This window comes from Pholcus phalangioides, unplaced genomic scaffold (genome assembly GCF_987345545.1).
Source record: "Pholcus phalangioides strain wild (caught in Gottingen) unplaced genomic scaffold, Ppha-v1.0 ptg000016l_1, whole genome shotgun sequence".
NCBI classification, from domain to species: Eukaryota; Metazoa; Arthropoda; class Arachnida; order Araneae; family Pholcidae; genus Pholcus; species Pholcus phalangioides.
This window is the reverse complement of record NW_028301609.1, coordinates 9,143,251-9,164,287: the sequence shown is the minus strand read 5'-3', so window position 1 is coordinate 9,164,287 and position 21,037 is coordinate 9,143,251. Positions and strand designations below refer to the sequence as shown.

General features: G+C 39.1%; 1 protein-coding gene across 1 annotated transcript in view; it reads right to left on the bottom strand.

Annotated features, from left to right (window-relative positions):
• LOC149074998 (uncharacterized) overlaps nucleotides 1-21,037 on the bottom strand; it is a 174,708-nt gene that overhangs the window by 24,466 nt on the left and 129,205 nt on the right. The window lies entirely within an intron of this gene.

Here is a 21,037-nt window from a genome sequence, read left to right as displayed (position 1 = left end):
ATGGGGGGATTTAAAAATTAAAATTTCCTTATTTTTCCTGTTTTCTAGTGGTTAATATGAGGGAAAAAAATAAAATATCAAAGCAAACTTTCGCATGATTTGCAGTATTTTTGGCAACAGCAAAGAGTGCAACTATATAAAATATACATTGGGTTTTATATACAACGGGTTTTCAGATGAGTACAAATACCCAGAATCAATATAATGTTGCAATGCTTAAGATCGAATATATTCATAATTTAACTGAGTAAGAAGCTCATATGAAAGTTGAAAAGAACCTCATAATGTCACTGATTGAAAAAAAGTTATTGTTTCATGTGTCTCTTTTGAAAGGTAATAAATTAGTAATATTAAGGATATCAGGTGGCAAAGATTTGCAAAATTTTGGGATGAGGTAAGTAAAATGCTTCTATAGAAGAGTTTTGTGAATAAGTGATAGCGAGTATATATTGTTTCTCAATCTATTTGAGAAACGGGAACTGTTGAATAGGCAAAGTAAATTGCCGTTTAAAAATAATTATAGTAGATTTGTAGAAGCAAACCTGACATGAGGGAAGGATTCCAAATCATTCAACAACGTGATTCATTCAGAAAATCATGATTCATTCAGACAAACATGATTCATTAAGAAAATCATGATTCATTCAACAATCTAATTCATTCAACGATCTAATTCATTCAGACAATCATGATTCATTCAGACGATCATGATTCATTCAGACGATCATGATTCATTCAGACAATCATGATGCATTCAACAATCTAATTCATTCAGGCAATCATGATTCATTCAACAATCTAATTCATTCAGACAATCATGATTCATTCAAACAATCATGATTCATTCAAACAATCATGATTCATTCAGAAAATCATAATTCATTCACACAATCATGATTCATTCAACAATCTAATTCATTCAACAATCTAATTCATTCAACAATCTAATTCATTCAGACAATCATGATTCATTCAGACAATCATGATTCATTCAGACAATCATGATTCATCCATAAAATCCATTGTTCAGGAACATAATCCATCAGTACACGATAATCATTTTCTAGGAAACCATTATTCAACAAAACCCAATGTTACGAAAATCATTCATTCAGGAAAGCCCATTTGCAAAAAATTGTTATTCTTTCAGGACAACCATTGCCAAAGAAATAGTCATTCATTCAGATAAATCATTGTTGAAATAAAAAATTTCATTAACAAAAAAAAGCATTTGCAGTGAAATCACAATTGGAAACATCATTTCCAAGTTGCTACTGAAAGAAGGAAAAAAAAAATGTTTGAAAATTAATTATCAAGAAATAAATTGTTGTAAGAATTAATCGGGATATTGTTGCTAAAATTATTTCTGATACAAAAAACTATTGAAGAAAGAAAATTTGCCTGCTCCCATTAATAGCAGCCATCACTGTCTTATCTCAAGATTAATTTTTCCGCTATTTTTTCCCCCCAAAAAAATATTGATTACGGACATCGATGACAATGATAAATGACAGAAATTTTTATGTTTCATTGTTGTTGATGAATGGAATCTCTTTTTCTTACTTTTCTATTCATTTTAGAAACTTTTTTTATGTTTCCTTCTTAAAAAGTAAGATTCGATTGATCTGTTCTTGTAATTCGTGTTCGCGATCATGGCCTTTGATCTCTGTTTAAATGGTGGTCGTGATATCTATCGTGATGGCAATCGCACTACTTTGTGAGCTAGAACAATGTTCACCAACCATTTTACATCGGTGGAATTGAGGGAAATGATTTGCGGACCGGCAGAAATAAGAGAAACAATTTGCGGACAGACAGGAATAAGAGTAATAATTTCGCGGACCGGGGGAAATAGATGGGAATAATTTAAGGACAGGCAGAAATAAGAGGAATACTTTGTGGACAGGCAAGAATGAGAGGGATAATTTGTGGAAGTGTAGGTACAAGGTTAAAAATTTGCGGGCCGGCAGAAATAAGTGGAAGAATTTGCCGACAGGTAGAAACAGGAGTAAAAAATTGCGGATAGGCAGAAATAATAAGAACAATTCGTGAACAGGCATGGGAAAAGTAAAAATTTGTGAACAGGTAGACATGAGAGGAATAATTTGTGGACATGCAGAAATAAGAGCTATAATTTGAAGAAAGGAAAAAATAAGAGGAATAATTTGTATACAGGAAAGAATAAGAGTAGTAATTATCGGACTGACAGGAATCAGTAGGAGTAGTTAGCGGGCAGGCAGAAATAAGAGGAATAATTGCGGACAGGCAGGACTAGGCGTAAAAATTCGCGGACATACTGAAATAAGGGGGAATACTTGGAAACAGGCAGAAATAAGAGTAATAACAATTTGTGGTCAGGCAGGCATAACATGCATAATTAGGCATAACATGCATAATTTGAGGAGAGACACGGGGGAAGAAAGTAAAAAAAAAAAAAAATTGCGGACAGGCAGAAATAAGAGGAATGTTTTGCGGAGATGGGAAAAAATGAATAGGTAAAATAATTTGTGGACTAACAAAACAAGAAAACAATAAGAAAAATAATTTTTAAGACGGTATCATTGGCGGAAGAACAAAAAATGAACAAATATCGAAACAATTTGCGGACCGGTAAAAATGAAATAATAAGAAATGAATAAGAAAATTTTTTTCAGACCGGCGAAAAATAAGTATTCAAAACAATTTGCCTATCGCCAATTATATACAGGTTGCATAGGTAACAGACGGCATTTACTAGTGAACATGGAGGCAACACGACATTTTACTGGCAAACCGTTGATACTAGGAAGCATATTTTTAATTAGAAAAAGTATCCAAATAACGTGCAGTACTCGGATATGCGATTCATGTTGCAAGGGGTTGTATAGTTATCAAAATATAAAAATTAACTTTTTATACGGACACCCTGTGCTCAAAAACCGAATTAGAAATTTGTTGCCCTGTCTGTCCTGATGCCAAAAAACTTCCACGTTTCCAAGTGCAGCAATCGCTAAGATAAGTATCTGACAAACCGAGTGAAGTTTGGGGGGGGGGAAGCATTAAATACGGTAAATATATAATAATGTCGGTTTACCGGCATTTAATGCTGTTTTCGACGGTAATTAAGCCAAGATCGAATGCACTGCGCAATATCTGCTTAGCTTTGGTTATCTGAGACAAATTTCCACCATCACATACTATGCTAATCCTAGGCAATACTAGGTGCTCCTCAGACATCTGAGAGTGAGCTGGTAGTAGTAGTCCGAATACTCGACCTTGATTGAGCATAAGAATTGACAAGTCTCAGAGGAGCATTGGCTGTATCTTCTTGGTCTTCCTTTCTTTCTTCCTTTCAAACCTAACAGGGTCCGTGCTCTATCGCCGTTGTGCAATTTAGCCATTCCGCCAATGGGGCTGGACCGTGGCGGACTTAATTAAATGAGAATAACAATAATAATATTTAAAATATCAAATAAAATAAAACAACGCTGAGGTACAGTGAATACATATACAAGTGTGACATGTCAATGCTTGATGGGATGAAACCAAGTAAACGCGGAAAAAGTAAAATTAGGCGTTCTACCAGCTATGCCACGTCTATTTCCTTGGTCAATTTCTATAACCGTAGTATAACAAATGTTTCAGTCATAAGTTGAAGTTTGTAACAGCTCATTTCTGCCGTTGCGAAGGTTTATTCCGTTCAGTGATAGTCATTGCGACGCAGGTCGAATCAATTAATATTTTGAATGTTAAAAATGATCACTAGAACCACTGAGTTAGAAGAATTCGAACTTGAAAAAGCTCTTTCCGATTGAACCCAATCGGTAAAGGCAATATATTTGGTAGACATTCTTTCGGCACGAAATACACGGATGCGAAAAAGACGTCACCTTAATCTAGATCCCGAAAAATCTTTATCCATTCCCTCTTCCACGCACACAAATTTTAATGATTATACAGTGCTTTTCAATATTAACAAATCATTAGGAAGCCTAAGTGTTAGATATGAGAGTGAAAGAGCGAGAGCTGACGTGAAGAACAAGCCCTACTAACAATCGATTGTAATCGATGTTAAGCTTCCAAAAAATCGATCCCCTCCCCCTTCATCGGACAACCCTAACTTATCTTCACCCCGCCTCTGGAAAGAACAACCGAGATAAAACCCTTTTCCCCACTTTTGCTGCCAAACTCGACAGTTTCCTCCCGGTTGTTCCGACGCCATCGGCAAAAGCCTTCAAACTATTAATTTTATCGCCTGTCATCGGTTAATCGACGTTTGTTTTCTTGTGTAGTCCGACCAATGATAAGCAATTGAGTCACAAAGGCGGGAGGTCGGCTTTTGTCATTAAGTGTATATGTGTGTCCTCGTGTACCCCCCTTCTCGTCTTCAAAACTTTGTGCCACACCACGACTCTCTCCTCTATTCCATACCAAGATACCTCGTATATGTAGAGGAATATTCCGTCCAAAAGGGCTCAACACGATCATCTCGGCCATAATTAAGGACTAATGCCAAAACATTGTGATTTTTCGGTCGGAGGGAAAAAAGAATTCTCCTCTCCCTCTTTTGAGGAAGTGGATGGAAGTCTAATTACTAATTTAAATAAAAGATTGTTTCTCGAAGATTCGAAGGAGAGAAGGGACTTGTGGGAGATACGCTTTTCAACAGCCAATCCGATGAGCCATTCTCGTCGTTCCGACAAGAAGAACCCCCCCCCCCCCCCTCAACCTTACTACTCTGAATTTTGATGAAATTGGAAGAGAAATTTTCCATGGATGTGCACTTGCTTCTTTAACAGAGAAGCATGGATTCGAGTTTGGTTTAGCGTGAAGTAGCGTAGAGGGAGGGTGAGGTTATTACACTGATTAAAAATAATTGAACTTAATGAGAAAGGAATGCTTATTGGGCGATAATTAGAGGATCAAAGAACAGCTAATCAAGAGGAAACACAGAAAGAGTTACAAGTGGTGCTGTTTTGGATAAAGTTTCATGGACCGAGGGAGTTCGAAGATTGATCAAAAGGGATTTTGGGATATGAATGATAAGGTGGTTTCATTGTGTTTTTGTTTACCGATTGTAAATCTCGTTATCTGTACGACTGCCAGTTCGTTCTATTAATATAGTATTGAATGAGTCTCGAATATTGTGTTCTACCCATTTTATAATCTGTGTCTATCTTTTTCTATATAATTAACAACTGGAAGTTGATGGAGTCATTTTTATGCAGCAATAGCGTAACTCTCTGATATGTTCGTTCCTAGAAGTCGTTACATGCGCCCTTAATTAAGGTAAGCCAAAGTTGGCACAAAACTAACGGAAAAATGATAAAGTTTAAAATTCTACATCAAAATTTGTGTATCTCTGTGTCTTTTTCAAAAGGATTTAAAAATACGGTACTTAAATATCGATTAATTTATATGTAATATTTATGGTCCATGACTACCACACACTTCTTCACAGTTTGACTCAACGGACGGAATTAGAGTACGTTTAATCACGAGCCAGAGGTTAAGGTCGAAATGAGGGTGTGACCGCCTACACTTGTGATCTGGTTTTTTTTTTCCCTTAGCCGTAACACTACAACAATGACATCCACACAAACAATCCGTTGGACGATAAGATCATAAGTAGATGCTCACCCAATTATTTCAATCTTATAACCTTTGTTGATCGTGAAAGTGAGTGCTCGCCCTCACTTCAACCTTACGCTTATGGATGATCGCACATCGGGATTGATCACGGAAACGAGTGCAAGTGCTGCTCTTCCTTTCAATCTTAGCGTCCGGCCTGATCACGGAAGCAATCACTTGTTCTTATTTCGGCTTCTCTTTTGCCTAAGGCTGATCACGACTGATATAACATCTGACTCGATCAGATCCTGGAAGCAAGTGCTCACACCTATTACGATCATCGCATCTGGGAAAAGTTGACGAAAGCGAATGCTCGCCTCCATTAAGACCTTCGTATCTGAGAGTGGTGAAGATAAATGATGCGGGCACCAATGCCACGGGCATAATTTTTAGGTGATCGAGATTCGATACAGTTTGTTGCGACAAGCAAACACATTGTGACATAAGTTATAATTTCTGCCGTATGTATAGTCCAATGCATCAGAACCCATCCTGTGAACACGTCGATGTTCTTTCGAACTAGTCGCTTGGGTCTGCCTTGTTGCAGTTTACTTCTTCTAAACCCTTGCTACTAACTATTATGCACTGTAGAATCATCTCTCCCAAACATTTCTGCAATTTCGGGGTGAGAAAATTCACTTTCTCGATGTCATATTCTATGGCCTCGTTCAAACTGAATTAGATGTTGATACTGACTTCTCCTAGGGCAATGTTTCTCAACCGCCGGGCCACGGTCCGATACCGGGTCCTGAGTGATTAGCCGTTTCATATTTCCTCATTAATTTTCTGTTGGTCGTGTGTTTGACCGAGCCTTCCACTCACAAAATTGAATGAAACTGGACCGCGAGCTTGAAAAGGTTGAGAATCACGGTCCTAGGGAGCACTCCTCACTCCTGACGTAAACAGCTGAATCTGAAAGAGAAAAAGAAGGTTCTTGAATTTTCTCGCGTGTATATTTAAGGGGATTAGTGCCCGCAAATTTTCCACAAAAAACACATTTTTAAATTTTTAAATACTATGAAATTTTCTGCGTCTAACAAAATGGCTTTTTCTCAAAACTGAGTGTTTTGTTAGATAAGGAACATTTTTTCGAACACCACTCGTTCAAATGTCTTGAAACTTTGTGTCTCTCTCAACACTATAGTGTTACATACTTTAACACGAGCTTTTAGGATTTTGTAATTTTTTAAAATTTGTCCAATTTTAACTCCAACAACATGCAATTTTTTCAAAAATCATCAAAATTTACCCACGTTTTGTGCCATATAAAAATTTTTTTTAAGTAATATAAAAATCATGTTCAAGTATTTAAAAGCATAGTGTGTGTTAAGAGATACACACACAAAGTTTGAAAACGTTTGAATAAGTGGTGTAGAAAAATATGTTTCTTATCTAACAAAAAACTTAGTTTTGAGAAAAACGCATTTTATAGTGAAAAACATTAGCACGTGTTTAATGCCTGCCAGCAGTTTATATTACAATATTTTTATTACAGGTAGAACAAAAAATAAGACACAGTTATAAATGCAGAAAATTTCATAGTATTGACAAATTGAAAAATGTGTTTTTTGGAAAATTTGCGTGCACCGCTTTTGCAACTAAAGCAAAATTGAGTTACATGTTCAACGCTCCTCTACCAGCGCCACGCTTGTTCTGAAAATTAGCAATTTTAAATGGACGGCATCTTTCAAATGTGCGAACGTGTTTCCTAATTTTGGTTTATCCAGCACAATTTCTTCTTGGTGTTGGGATTTTCATTTTCAGTCAGTGTATTTATTTATCTCTTTACCCGCCAAACCGTAGCAAGGGAGAAAAGATAAGAAAAATAACGCTGAGGTAATGGGAAAAAAACGAATTCTGTTCATTCTGGGACTACCAACGAAACATAGCGATGGTGAGAGAGGGGGCGAAAAGGAGTTGAGCGAAAGCTCTAAAGTATTTCTGCCAGCCTATTTGGTACGAGGTATATCGACCTTATACTGGGAAGAGGTTGGTGGTAGCAGCAGGAGAGTTGTTACGTGATCTTGGCTGTCCATAGACCGCTAAGGAATCAGTCAAGGAGATCACCGAAGTTCTTGCTCCCAATCAAAATTTTTCTTACAGGTGAAGTCAAAAACGCGCCTGGAAGATCCAATTCCATTGGACCACTGCCACTTAGCCAGAATTTAATTACTTCACTGACTATGAAACCTTAATTCTTTCATTGATAGCGACTGTATTTTTCGTCTGCGTAAAAGAATGAGAAAACTGTTGGAGGCCTACAGTATAATCAGTTAAGACAAAGGTTCCTAAACCATGACAAAAACTTGGGTCGCTAAGGCTTCCGAAACCGGTCATTCAAATCCACTTATAGCCAGCTTCTCTTCAGCTAGTGGTCACAACCCAAACTTGATTCGCAGGGAGAAATACGAGTTGTATAAATCTACTTACAGCCCTGTTAAAAATGCTCTTATTGCGTCACTTGTTTCACTAATTTCGAAAAACAAACAGCCTCATGGGATTTTGTGTTGCCGCTGAAAAAAAGTTGAGAACCCCTTAGTAAGGATTTAAAAGAAAATTCATCCAGTCGAGGTACAGAAATACTCATGTTGAGCGTTAGCTCAATGTTTCAGATAATGATAATGATTTTTAAAAACTCTGGTACTACCAAGAAGCTATTTTGGGGATGTTAGCATGCGAGGTACAATCGAGCCCCCCCCCCCATACCTTGATGTTGATTCCGAACAAACCGAGGTTGATCCAACGCAGGAAAACTTTCCGGTGGCACACAACGTCTCAGCAATTCTCAACATACATCCTGACAAAAGAGGAATCGATCCCAACCCCGCACTTTCAAGAGTCGATCATTTCTTTCGTATCCCGGAGCACTTTTCGCAACTCGCCTCTCCCACAGAAATCGCCACGCACATCTATGTTAGTCGGTATGGGTATTTCGAACGTCATACATTGATGCATACTCACGTATATATGAGGAAGAGAAATTCATTCGCCCTGAATATATATGGAAATATTAATAATAAGAACGTATATATATATTTCTCGTGTCCGTGTTGGTACAAGCAACATTCCCAACGGGTTTTCAGATACGTGATGCATAGATTATATGCTTCTTATATATATCCCTTCCTAGAAGATAAGCCAAAGGAAGAAGAAGTCGATATATTGTGTGCGATGATCTCTATCTTTAAATCCATCAATATTCAAAGATATATATATATCCGAGGAAGTGGGAAAAAACAAACTTTACACGATAAGAATCCGAAGAATTTTTCTTACGCGGAAAGATGAGAAATTCTCATTCTCGAGTGTAAATTTTCGAGTAGGCACCGAACTTTATTTTGGACTCGTGATTGGTTCCCTCATTTTTCATGAGCCTCCTATGTTACATGTGTGTACACAACGTTATTTTTTTTTTCAGTTTCCGAAAAGAATGGTGTTCGTTATTCTTCTTCGAAAAAACCCCGTAGGCTGTTAACGGAACGTACGGGAATCGAACCCGATTCTAGAATAAACGGAAGAATCATTTTTAATATTTTAGGGATTCTATGACTCGTGACTGCTGAATCGTGTGCAGTGTTTAGTCGACTGAAGGTGAGTTTCCGCGGTTTCTTAGAAGTTCGAATACGAGCTGCTGACATTACTATGGAAAAAAAAAGATGTTACATATACAGTGTTGGTTGAAAAGATATTAAAAACATATTGAAAATATGTATGCATACATATTTCGAACTAGTGTCATCGTTGTGAGGAAAAGAAATGATCGGGCTCAGAATTGGCGATTTCTATGCCCCACATCCAATCACCATGCGGTATTTGTGAGCCAACCAGGAAGATTCCACGCCAAAATAAGAAGAAACGAAATAGGTTGCTGTGTTTCAAAATGTGGCAAACGTGTTAGGTAGTCTGAATGATGTTTATGGCAAACAGTGCAGAGGCCCTCTACCTCTAGAAGGTGCTGCCTTCGCACGGGTTGCTAAGTTCATCTGTAACGTCATTAAGACTGCCTAGCAAGTTTGCCACATTTTGAACCCGCAGCATCCTATTTCGTTTCTCTTTATTTTGGCGTGGAATCTTCCTGGTTGGCTCACAAATACCGCATGGTGATTGGATGTGGGGCATAGAAATCGCCAATTCTGAGCCCGATCATTTATTTTTCACACAACGATGATGCCGGCACGGGCAGGGATTTTTCCCCCCGAATATTCTGAGGGAAAATGCACTACTTGCTGACGTCACAAGCAGCGTGCGGGGGGCTCTTCTATCTCTAGCAGGTGCCGCTCCGAACATAGCGAGACAGACTCATTATTAAATGTTTCGACGTTTATAATAATGTAATAAACTTCCCCTCGGCAGCGTGGTTTTAACTGGCTAACAATTATAGAAGGGTTCGCGTCTAGTAGAAGCACCATCTGTCGACTATAATTTCTTTATTATATATTTTTTAAAAATAAGTCAATGATGAGCACATTATCCCCCGAAATGTGTGCTGTTCGAATTTGGTTTCATTTGGACCAAGTGCGTTCAATCTTCAGGAGAATGCGGGCCACTTCACTGATTTTAAAAAGTTTCCGCGGGTCACTCTATTAAGTGATGTGTAAATGTGGCGAGGGTAACTCATGTGTTCTAGAACTGTGAAATATGCCGGGGTTCACTTAAGTGCTCTAATAATACGCCGGGGGAAACTTGAATCATTTGGAACTACTGCCATAGATCCCTAAAATGATCAGAAAATGTGCCACGGAATACCTAAGTGATCAGGAATTGTACCACGAAATATTTAAGGGATCGGGAATTGGCCACTGGCAATTCAAGTGATCTGTAAATGCGTAGCGGGTCACTAAAATGATCTATAAATGCGTCGCGGGTCACTAAAATGATTTGTAAATGTGTCATTGGTCATTTGAGCGATCTGTAACTACATCATTGGTCATTTGAGCGATCTGTAAATGCGTCGGGTGTCACTAAAGTTAGAAGTAAACTCCCCGCGGGTTACTAAAGTGCTTTGCAACTAACTGTGACGTGGTGATCTATTAAGATGCCTCGGATCACTTGAGTGATCAAGAAACGTGTTCAAACATTGTCACAAAATTAGATTTCAAGTCAAGGGCCACACCAGATGATTCCGAGAGCCATGGGGGTTGCGCATGTATGGTTTGGACCATTAGAGAGCCCTCCGCAATCCTCTAGAAATGGTTGAGGCGAGTGCAGCCGAACAGGTATGAAAGATCGGAGTTGTTGACGTTCAGTGAAGACGATAGTTGTATTGGACATTCACGAAAGAGGTTCATTCATTAAAAGCTGCAAGAAATGTTTCCAAATGAACGTTATTGCTGCACGAACTCACATGAAAACTGATCCTCATTATCTAGTTCAGGATCAGTTTATTTGCCACGTAATCAAGAAATGTGCGGGCCATTCATCGTCGTATCTTGGACTTTCAGGTCCTGAATCAAATCTTTTTCGATTCGGTGGACTAAAGAACAATCTAATCTGTCATTTCTCCATTCTCTAGCGATGATGGAACAATACTATGAATATTTAAGATCTGCGTTAGAGATTATAGTAATAGTGGTAATGGAATATCATAATGTGAATATCACGCACGTTATTACCAGAAAATCGTACCTCCCTGCGGAATTCCTTTACGGAATTCATTCTCAGAGAGAGACCATTAAGATATAATTTGAGTCCCACAACGTGCTGTCACGTGAAGTATACAACTTCCCGCAAACGCTCCCCCAGGCTCCAGTTTCAGTTGATCATGTGAAACTCACCAAGAGACATTCGTTGAAGAATATTTCGTCTCTGTGTACTCCATGTTTCTGGAGTCCGCCAACCGGAAACTCTCTGGTCATATAATCTTTGGATATCCCCGGCGAAAATCAGCGACCTCCTCCCCAAACGAGCACAGAAAACATACAGCCCGGCATAAATCACGTGGTACAACACTCAAATGCGAATCCAGCCGTGGCTGAAACGCGTCTTCTGGGGGGTGGTGGTATGTGTTATGCGCCAACGTAATTGATGTTCCTTCCTTGCGAGTAAATAATAAACTGCCGGGGCTATAAACGAGACGTTTGCAAGAGATGGCGGCCTCATTCTGTCTGCAGTTGGGCCATGGCCTTTCCCTTTAATATCCTTAATGATTTTGCCTGTGTATGACGACGACGGCTACGAGTCCCCATGTGCTTGGCGTTCTTTGGACACAAGGGAGAGAAAAGTGGGAGTCCTCTTCTGTGTGTGTGTATGGAGATGATCCCACTCCATATGGCAACTCGGCACGATTTCAAACAGGAAAGATACGACGATGATGATGATGATGATGGGGGGGGGGGAGTGTGTGAAGGGTCCCTTTATCCAACTTATCCATCTTCGAGAAAATAGGCGGGGGGGGGGTGAGTCCAGTAATGAGATTACGTCGAGGGACGTCCATTCGGTCATTGCTGGCCGCGCACCAGTTTACTTCATAATTATTAGATTAAAGGACAATGCAGGAACGATTTTAATTGGTGAGAGACATAACTGAGTTTCGTGGGAAATTGTCACAATTCCAATGTTTCTGGGATATTTCCTTTGTTAGATGAATGATGTAGTGATGTGGAGAGGGGAGTGCCAGTTTCGACCATATAGAATAGCGTTTCTCAACCTATGCTCCGCCGACCACCTCTAGTCCACGACTATGGCATAAGTTGCCCCCAGGCAGACTTGATAATTCCATTCTAACTAATTGATATGACCAACATCCATATGGGATGAAATAATAATTGTACCTTAATACTTAGGTTCACTATACCTCTTAGGTTCTCATACCTCATAAAAGAAAATGCGAGGAATCGCGGATGTCACTGTTTGTTGCCGAAAGATTTAATTTGTAACGAATTTTGCTAATTACTGCAAAAATGGTTGAAGGGTGGAGAAAATAAGGAGCTGCTGCAAATCGCAGTAAATTGCAGTTAAGAATGACGGGGGAAAGGAACGTTGAACCTGTCATATACGCGAGATGAATATTTGCATCCATAATTATCATAATAATTATGAAAACGCTGTTTATTCGCGATTTTCGTAAACATTATAAATTTAAACAAGCATTGTTTGAAAAAAACTGGGTGGTGTTTTACTTACTGTATGAAACAGTTCAGAGCAACTAAAAATACAGGAAGGTCTCGTAATGCGGGACGCAAGTGGCCCGCCGAATTGTTTTAGACATTTTACTGGTCCTTAGGATCAGAAAGGTTTTGGGAAACGCTGATATAGAAGATTCGCAAAAAGCTGAATTCAGTCCGGGTCAGTGGTTCCCAACATTTTTTAGGCCATACCCCACCAAAGCATCTCGGGAATTCTGATGACCCCCTCCGGACTTTCGTCGGCCATGATTTCGGGCCATGGCCCCGCCATCATGAATTTTTTGTTTTGCCTGCCCTCATCTGTCTATTTTTACTTGTCAAAAGCAGTGGTTTTCAGTCACGGGTCCTCGGAGAGACTTCAGGGGTCAGTGATCTTGGATGAGAAAAAGCCTTCATAGGAAAACTCAAATTGCCCCCTTGTGGGGCGTGGGTCCCACGTTGGGAATCACTGGTCTAAGTACAGATATCCCCTAGGGTGAATGCCCAGCACTGTCAACGGAGGCTCTGTTTGATTATTCCCGTCGCAGTGCAGGCTCTGTGTGTGTATATATTGCATATTCTGTAAAAAGAAAGGCAGACAAAACTGCTCAGCACTGTGGACGAAGGCTTTGTTTCTTCGTTTCCCGTGACAGTCGAGGCGCTGTATATATGTAATTTGTATACATTGTGTATTTAGACCATTCTCAAATCTCTCCCATTTCAACATGACAGCTTCTTTTTCGTCTTTCTTGCATACAAGTCTTTTCCACACTTCTTTCGAAATCTCAGGCTGTGGTCTCCGGCCCTTATGTGCCACTACTACTAAACCACACATGTACCTCGTCCATATTCCTTTGCGGAACCTCTAGCGAATTGGTACATGCGGGAATGTGTGTGTACGTGTAGTGAAACCTGACGTGAAGTTTGTTTCTGTGTAATGCTTGTTATGTGTAGTGCTGCCATCTGTCACCAGTTTTTCTAACTATGAGTGAAGTGTAATGATTGAATAATTAATCGTTGTAGGCCTGTTGCTCTCTGTGGCGAGACTTTTTAATGGGGAGATCGGCTCGCATTTGCGCCTCGAAGTTGGGAACCACAGGAAACCAACTTCAGCCGACCCCCACCATGGCGATGGTGGGGTTCGAACCCAGATCACCTTATGTGCCACTGGGCGCACGTGCAATTTTTCTCCCTAGACATTGGATTCAGTCACCCATTTTTGTCAAATTGGCTTATATGTTGAGTTGAGTTGATGGCTGTCTTCATGGGGAGAACGACGCGAGTAATTCGAAACTTGCGAGCACGAGGCAAGGGGAGCCACCACTATAAATCTTTGCTAACTTTTCCGACACAACTCTGCCTCTTTTGAGGTAACGGAAGTAAGGTGCTTTGAAGTAATCAGTCCGGGGCTGTGAGCAGTTCTATCTATCTATCCCATAGGGGGACAGAGCGGGGGCCATGGTTGGTCTGGAGGTCTAAGTACAGGGTGTTCCCTAAATTCCTAAATAGTTTAAGACAATAAAAATTGAAGGAATTAGTATATTTGAATGCGGTTATATCGCAAAAAAATTCATTCTCACGGAAGGGGAGGGGATCTCTTTGAACAGAAAAACAAGTTCGTTCAAATATTTGTCGATGGAGGGCGCTGTACGTCTGTCTGGCAGTAGTGATTGGCTCTGAACCCTTAATAAAGTCCTGCTCGAACTTTTTTTCAATCTCTTCTGTGTATGAAACGTTCGAGATGCTTCAGCGCGCTATTCGTGGTAGAGGTAAAACAAATTGACAACAATAGTGCTTTATCTACCAATTTCAACACCACAAATGAAAACCTTGTGAGAGCCAATAACAGAAAAATTCAGAAATGAGCTGCCTTGCATTTCATAGGACTGGATTTGATTATTTTCAGTGATTTGTTTTCGACAAGAAATTTGAACTAATTTTTTTTGTAAGAAAAAAATTATCTTCGTGAGAATAACTTTTCCCCAAACCACATTCAAATTTACAGATTCCTTCAATGTTTACAAAATTTTTGTAAAACTATTCACAAATTTACGGGACACCTTGTACTTTCAAGTTTCAACTTGGTGTTAAATTAGTTTTAAATAGAATATTTGAGAGTTCGTTCTTTCGTTCCTTCATCTTCAAAACTATTGCAAGTCATTATACGTGCGTATCTCTCGGCGTAGCAGATGGTTCAAGCCTGGTTAAACCTGTAATTTTGCTCTTGAGAAAAATGGTGATATCTCTGCTGCGTGCGTGTCGAATATACAGCTGAGATATGTTTAACTCATTTGCGTACGCAAGTGGAATATTCTGCGCATTTTTGTTGTCTTTCGCCACCAAACACGGAATAGTCTGCAAAATGTTGATTTCCAAGCGATCTGCCATTGCTTCTGGAGGTAAAGAAAAATATTTAGAGGTTATCAAATTTGACGGGGGTGCAACTGAGATAAAATTCTTTAGTTTCACGCTTTACTTAATGACTGTTTGTGCGGTCCGACTATTACGGTCGGATCCCTCTATAACGAAGTCCAAGAGATCGGAGACATCACTTTATTTAAGAAGAAATTTCGTTATAAAGGAATTCTAGGTTTTTGCATTGCTCCTATGTAAACTTATGTGATGGATTAGAAAAGTTTTCGTTAAAACGAGATTGTCGCTATAACGGTATGCGTTAAAACGGGATTCGATTGTATTACTACTAAAACGCACATACACCTCGCCTACCCACCTTCCTCCGCGGAATTTCTTTCGAATTGGTACGTGTTGGAATTTGCATGTACGCGTTGTGAATCTACCGTGAAGTTTGTTTCAGCGTAATGTTTATTATGTGAAGTGCTGCCATCACCATCAATTTTTCTGAATTTGAGTAAAGTGTAATGATTTAATAATTGTATCTTTGCAGAGGCCCGTCGCTCATCTGCGGCGAGATGCGGTCCGACTGCGCGTTGAGAACTAGCATTAATAGAGTGAGTAACTGATTTAGACCAGTGATTCTCTAACCGATTAATTCGCAGTTCTATTCTGTCGAATTTTATGTTTATAAGATCATTTTAAATAACTATTTTCTGATAGAGACGTTATTCGAATCGATTATGAAATTTCTATCCTTAGCTGCAGTGTATATCACGTGATGGCAGCACTAGCAGAATTCGAAATAAGCACGTATTTCTTACAACACATTTACGTTAGGAGCCACACACCTGTATGTATACTCCGGACGAACATTTTTCCAGCATGTACCGATTCGTTAGAAATTCCGAAAAGGAATGTATACGAGGTGCATGTACTATTAAAGCTCGGACCACACTCGTGTCCAGCCTGACTTATATGTTCCAAGGTTGGTCATGGTTCCACCATTGGTAATTGTAGCTAAATAATGGAAGGCTGGTGGAACTACCAAGCTTCCTTCCAGATCTGCCTATCAGCCTCGCCACACATTCGTCGAAGAATACCAAAAAGTCACAACACGGAGAGCGTCCAGAAAACGAATATTCGCCGAGGAGCATTCGGCAGGCTGGGGCCAGCCTATGCCGTTGGTGCTTTATTGCAGCAGGAGTGGGGGGGAGAGGCGAATTCCCGGATGAAATATTTGCGAACGACTGGACATGAGAGTGTAACCCTAAGCTTTGGAGAAATAAATTACCAACGAAACCAAGAATGGATGCTATTCTTGGCGTGAATTAGCTTTTGTCACCACGTTGTTTCTCCACACGCACGCGCAGGCCTCTCAACGTAATTATTCCTTTTTTAGAGCTACAAGACAATTTTTTCTACGCCAAAGTTTAGATTGGCTTTAGATTGCGACACGATTCAGACAAAAAACTGCTCTCTGCCAAAACTCCAAAGCGCAATAATTTTCGATCATAAGACGAATAAATTTGATAAATTTTAGGAAAAAATAAATCCAATTTGTTTTTATGGTTACCAAGTAAAAAAACCATTAATCATAAACAGCGTATATACAGCTCTTAAAAGACATCACATTATTCAATAAAGATATATAACGAATAATTGAAGTGCACCATCGGACAATGACGATAATAACAATAATAATGATAAAAATTCTCATGAATAATGCTTATTTTCATGGGATCCCAGAGCAAGACATTTCACCGTTGGGTGCATTCTCCGTGTCAGAATTGACAACATGAACATGCATGATAAGATATGATGAAGTAAATATTCTTCAGAGTGGAGATACTGTAACACACTCCTTCACTATATACCAGATAGTTTTTTTTTCTTTTGCTTGTTTCTGAATATTAAAATGACTTTTAGTTTCCACCATGTAACTCGCGGAAGAAGATACCATTCCTCATTTCTCTCGGAAATAAGTTCTAAAATTTGAATAAAAGTCTATTTGAATTGCAAATTCATATGTATATATACGTACTGTGTAGTCGTACTAGTGCTAGTATATATCTTCTCTCTCTCTGTGCTCGTATATTAACAACCGACGAGCGATATGAAGTGCATGTGAAGTGAAGGAACCGAATGTAAATTTTGATGTCTCGTAGAAATTTTCCTCTCCTTTGAAAAAAAAAAATAAATAAAAATGAGAATCAAACTATCTCCTTTACAGATTCTCCTTCAGATTCTTTTCTAGAAGGTTCTATTCTCTTTTCGGCTGGATTCGTAAGGCACATGTAGAGATTTTTACCGAGCGTTCCGGAGAGAATGTGACAAATAAGTAACGGAGCCGAATCCGTTTTCCAGGTCTTTGAAAAATCCGTATTATCGTATCATTTTCGGAGAGAGAAAATTCGAATTTCTTAGAAAAATTTCCATATTTAACGATAAACGTCGGGAGAGAGAAGAGAGAGAGGAGAATTATACATGGAGAATTATTCCTGTAGGAGGAGAGGAAACAATGGAATTTATTTGCAAATTTAAGGAAATGGTTGAATATTTGTTTTAATGAATTGATAGTGAGATTATATATATAGTAGGTCTATTTCGCAAGGCGCCGTGAATTCTTCTAAATGGTATTGCGTTATCTGTTTTGTATTTGTCTCAATCGGTTGGATAAATTTGATGATTAGCGCATTTCTCGGAATTAGCTCCAGTGGACGTATGCGCCACGGGGTTTACGGAAATTTCACCTCTTACATTTCGCCCCCGGAAAATCTGCTTGCCCTGACTGTCTCACTGATGATATGAATGGCTGAGTGATAAGTGAGTGAGTGACCATATCAGTTGACAATTGAATTTGACCGCATGAGTGAGTGTGTGCAGTATATATATAACCATTATATATAACCTAATGAGAGAACAAGTGAATATGACCGTTCATACGGTCACGAACTTGATGACTGGCACTGTCACACTTCCTTTGCTATTTATACGGTCACTCACTTAATCAGTGATATGGTCACTCACTTGGTCACTGATATGGTCACTCATACACTCACTTGGTCACTGATATGGTCACTCACACACTCACTTGGTCACTGGTAAGATCACGCACTTGGTAACTCATACGGCCACTCACCTACTCATATGGCAAGTCATCTTGTCATTCACGTTACCACACAGTCACCCACACTCACTTACTCATACGGTCACTCACAAACTTATGCGGTCGCTCACCGAATCACTTGGTCACTCACAGGCAGTCACGTGTCCACGTGGTCGGTCACACTTACGGTCAGGGCAGGTGAAGTGACTGCGGGCGCAATGTACAGGGGATGTAACGTACCATAGGCGAAATGTCGGGGACGAAATTTCCGAATCCACGCCACGGCATTGAAAAAATTGTAAAAAAACACATTTGTGCGTTAATCTAAGCGTCTCGCCCTTGCATACGCTGAACTTTTCTTGGATGAAGAAAGTTAATTTTAATACAGTATAATATTTTTCTTTTGCTCTGCAAACAAACACTAATTGAGAAATTGCACTGAGTGTATGCATTCACGGCCCATTTTTTGAACCTTCAATCGCATATCGGGTGCCGTAGATGAGACCATATCAGCTCATACCCCTTCCATCATCGCTCTGCGATATAAATGAAACTGCATTGAAACCATGGTTGGTATAAGACAGGGACTCACAACCTCCGTCCCGCTGACCAAACACGGTTGTTCAAGTGATTCCATCCAGCCCGTGAAAGTTCTTGAAAAGAAACTATCAATACATACATATATATATATAACACGATAAATACCGACCATACTTCCATCGTAAAAATAGGTATATAGGGTGTATAGGGTATATAGGGTATATAGGTAATAGGTAAAAATAAAATATATCACCAAAACAAAATTGTCACATGCAAGTAAAGTTGCCATTTAGAGCCGAAACTTTTCCGAAGATAAGCGGTCTTGCCAGTTACAGCCAGAAAAAAATTACCGAAGGCAATTAAAGTTGCTATTTACAGCCGAAAAAACAGCTGGCTGTGCATGAGTGTGGGCCCTAGCTTTATAAATTGTCCCCTGGCAGTGGATTTAAACTGGTTTTTGCAAGGACACGTTGGTTTGCGCCACGAAGGCTTAAGAAGTGCGCCTTCGAAAAAATGATAATGACGATAATGGTATGTTTAGCCGGTTTTTAAACTCTAATTACGGATATATCTATTTCTGAACATATATATATACCTTGAAACGAAATCGAGACATCCATCCAACTATCACCAGTTTGCACCAATTGCCGCCAGCGGAAAATTTGTTACCAATTCCAGACCGAAAAATGAGTAGAAAAGGGCGATATTTACCATAGATAAATATATATATAGACCAGCGGTTCTCAACCGGTGCTCCGCGGAGCCCCTGAGGGTCCGTGTGAACTCCCCAGGGGCTAAGCGGCAGCTCGAGAAAAATACAAAAAAAAAAGAAAAAAAAACCCCAGTAAATTTGGAAAAAAAATAACTATAGGTATTTTTGAATAATAACAATAAATCATGACTTTCATATGAATGATGTAGAAATTTTCCATCGCCTTATACAAATGTTCCTTCGGATTTCATTCTCTTCCGACTGAATTAGCTCGGCGCATGTAGAGATTTTTAGTGGACGTTCCAGGGAGAATGTGACAAATGTGGCGTCGAATCCATTGCCTGGTCTTTGAAATACATATCGTGGTATCATTTTCTGAGGGAAAATTCGAGTCTCTAAGAAAAATTTCCATATTTAACGATCAACATCAGGGGGAAAAGAAGAATTATTCGTGTATGTGGAGCTGAGAAACAATGGGATTTATTTGCAAATTGTAGAAAACGGTTGTGTTTGTTTTAATGAATTTATAGTGAGATTATACCAGGTCCCTTTTCCAAGGCGCCGCCATTCTTCTAAATGATTATAACGCGATCCGTTTTGGCATTGTTCTCAATCGGTTCGATAAATCCGATAATAACCGTATTTCTCGGAGTAAGCAACAGTGGGCGTATGCGATACGGTGCGGAAAAAATGCAAAAATATATTTGTGAGTTAACCTAAGCTCCACACACCCTCGTATCCGTCTCAAGATGGAACTTAATTCTGATGTAATTACTGTGTGCGGATAATTCTGATATAATGAATTAATTCTTATATAATGAATTAATTCTGATATAATTACTGTGTTTCGCTGTATTCTCCAAACAAATATTGGAAAATTCTACTTAATGTATGCTTTGAGTCTATGTCGTAATGGAATTAAACTAGGGGTGCACAACCTCCTGCCCGCGGTACCAAATGTGGCCCGCGCAAGGTTTTTCGCTAAGAAAAGGATCAGTAGTAAAAAAGGCTGAAAAGCTGACATTATTTCTTTCACATGAAAGTACGCGAAACCGGAGATCCATAAAGGCCATTACCAATTATCATTGAAGAAATTGCGAAATTTAAGACAAATTGTCAATTTTTTGCCAGAAAAAATTGTTAAAGGAAGTAAAGTTGGTAATTGTAGCTAAGAAACTGCCAAAGGTGAGTGAAGTTGTCAACTATCGTTTGCTTGACTTGTATGTGGAATGTATATATTTATCTAACACAAAAATTAATCATGATAATTAGAGTGATAATTATCATCATCATATAATTTGTAATCTCAGTCCACCAAAATGGGACACAAATAGACAATAATTGATGTTTATTACGATTGGCGTTACCTAAAGCTGCCACATTTCAATATGACCGTCCTTTTGTAGCTCGGGATACAAACGGTATTTTTAGATTGCATTCCACTGTGCGTAGCTACTAGCTGCAAGAAAGAGCATGTCAAAATCTAAAACAACTTATTCCTGGATCTCTGAAAGTAAGGTTTGATTAGCAATGATCAATATCGTAATCTATATTATTTGTTTTTTTTAGACAGCGTCATCTGTGAGTGAAATTTCAAACTGGTCTTCTTCA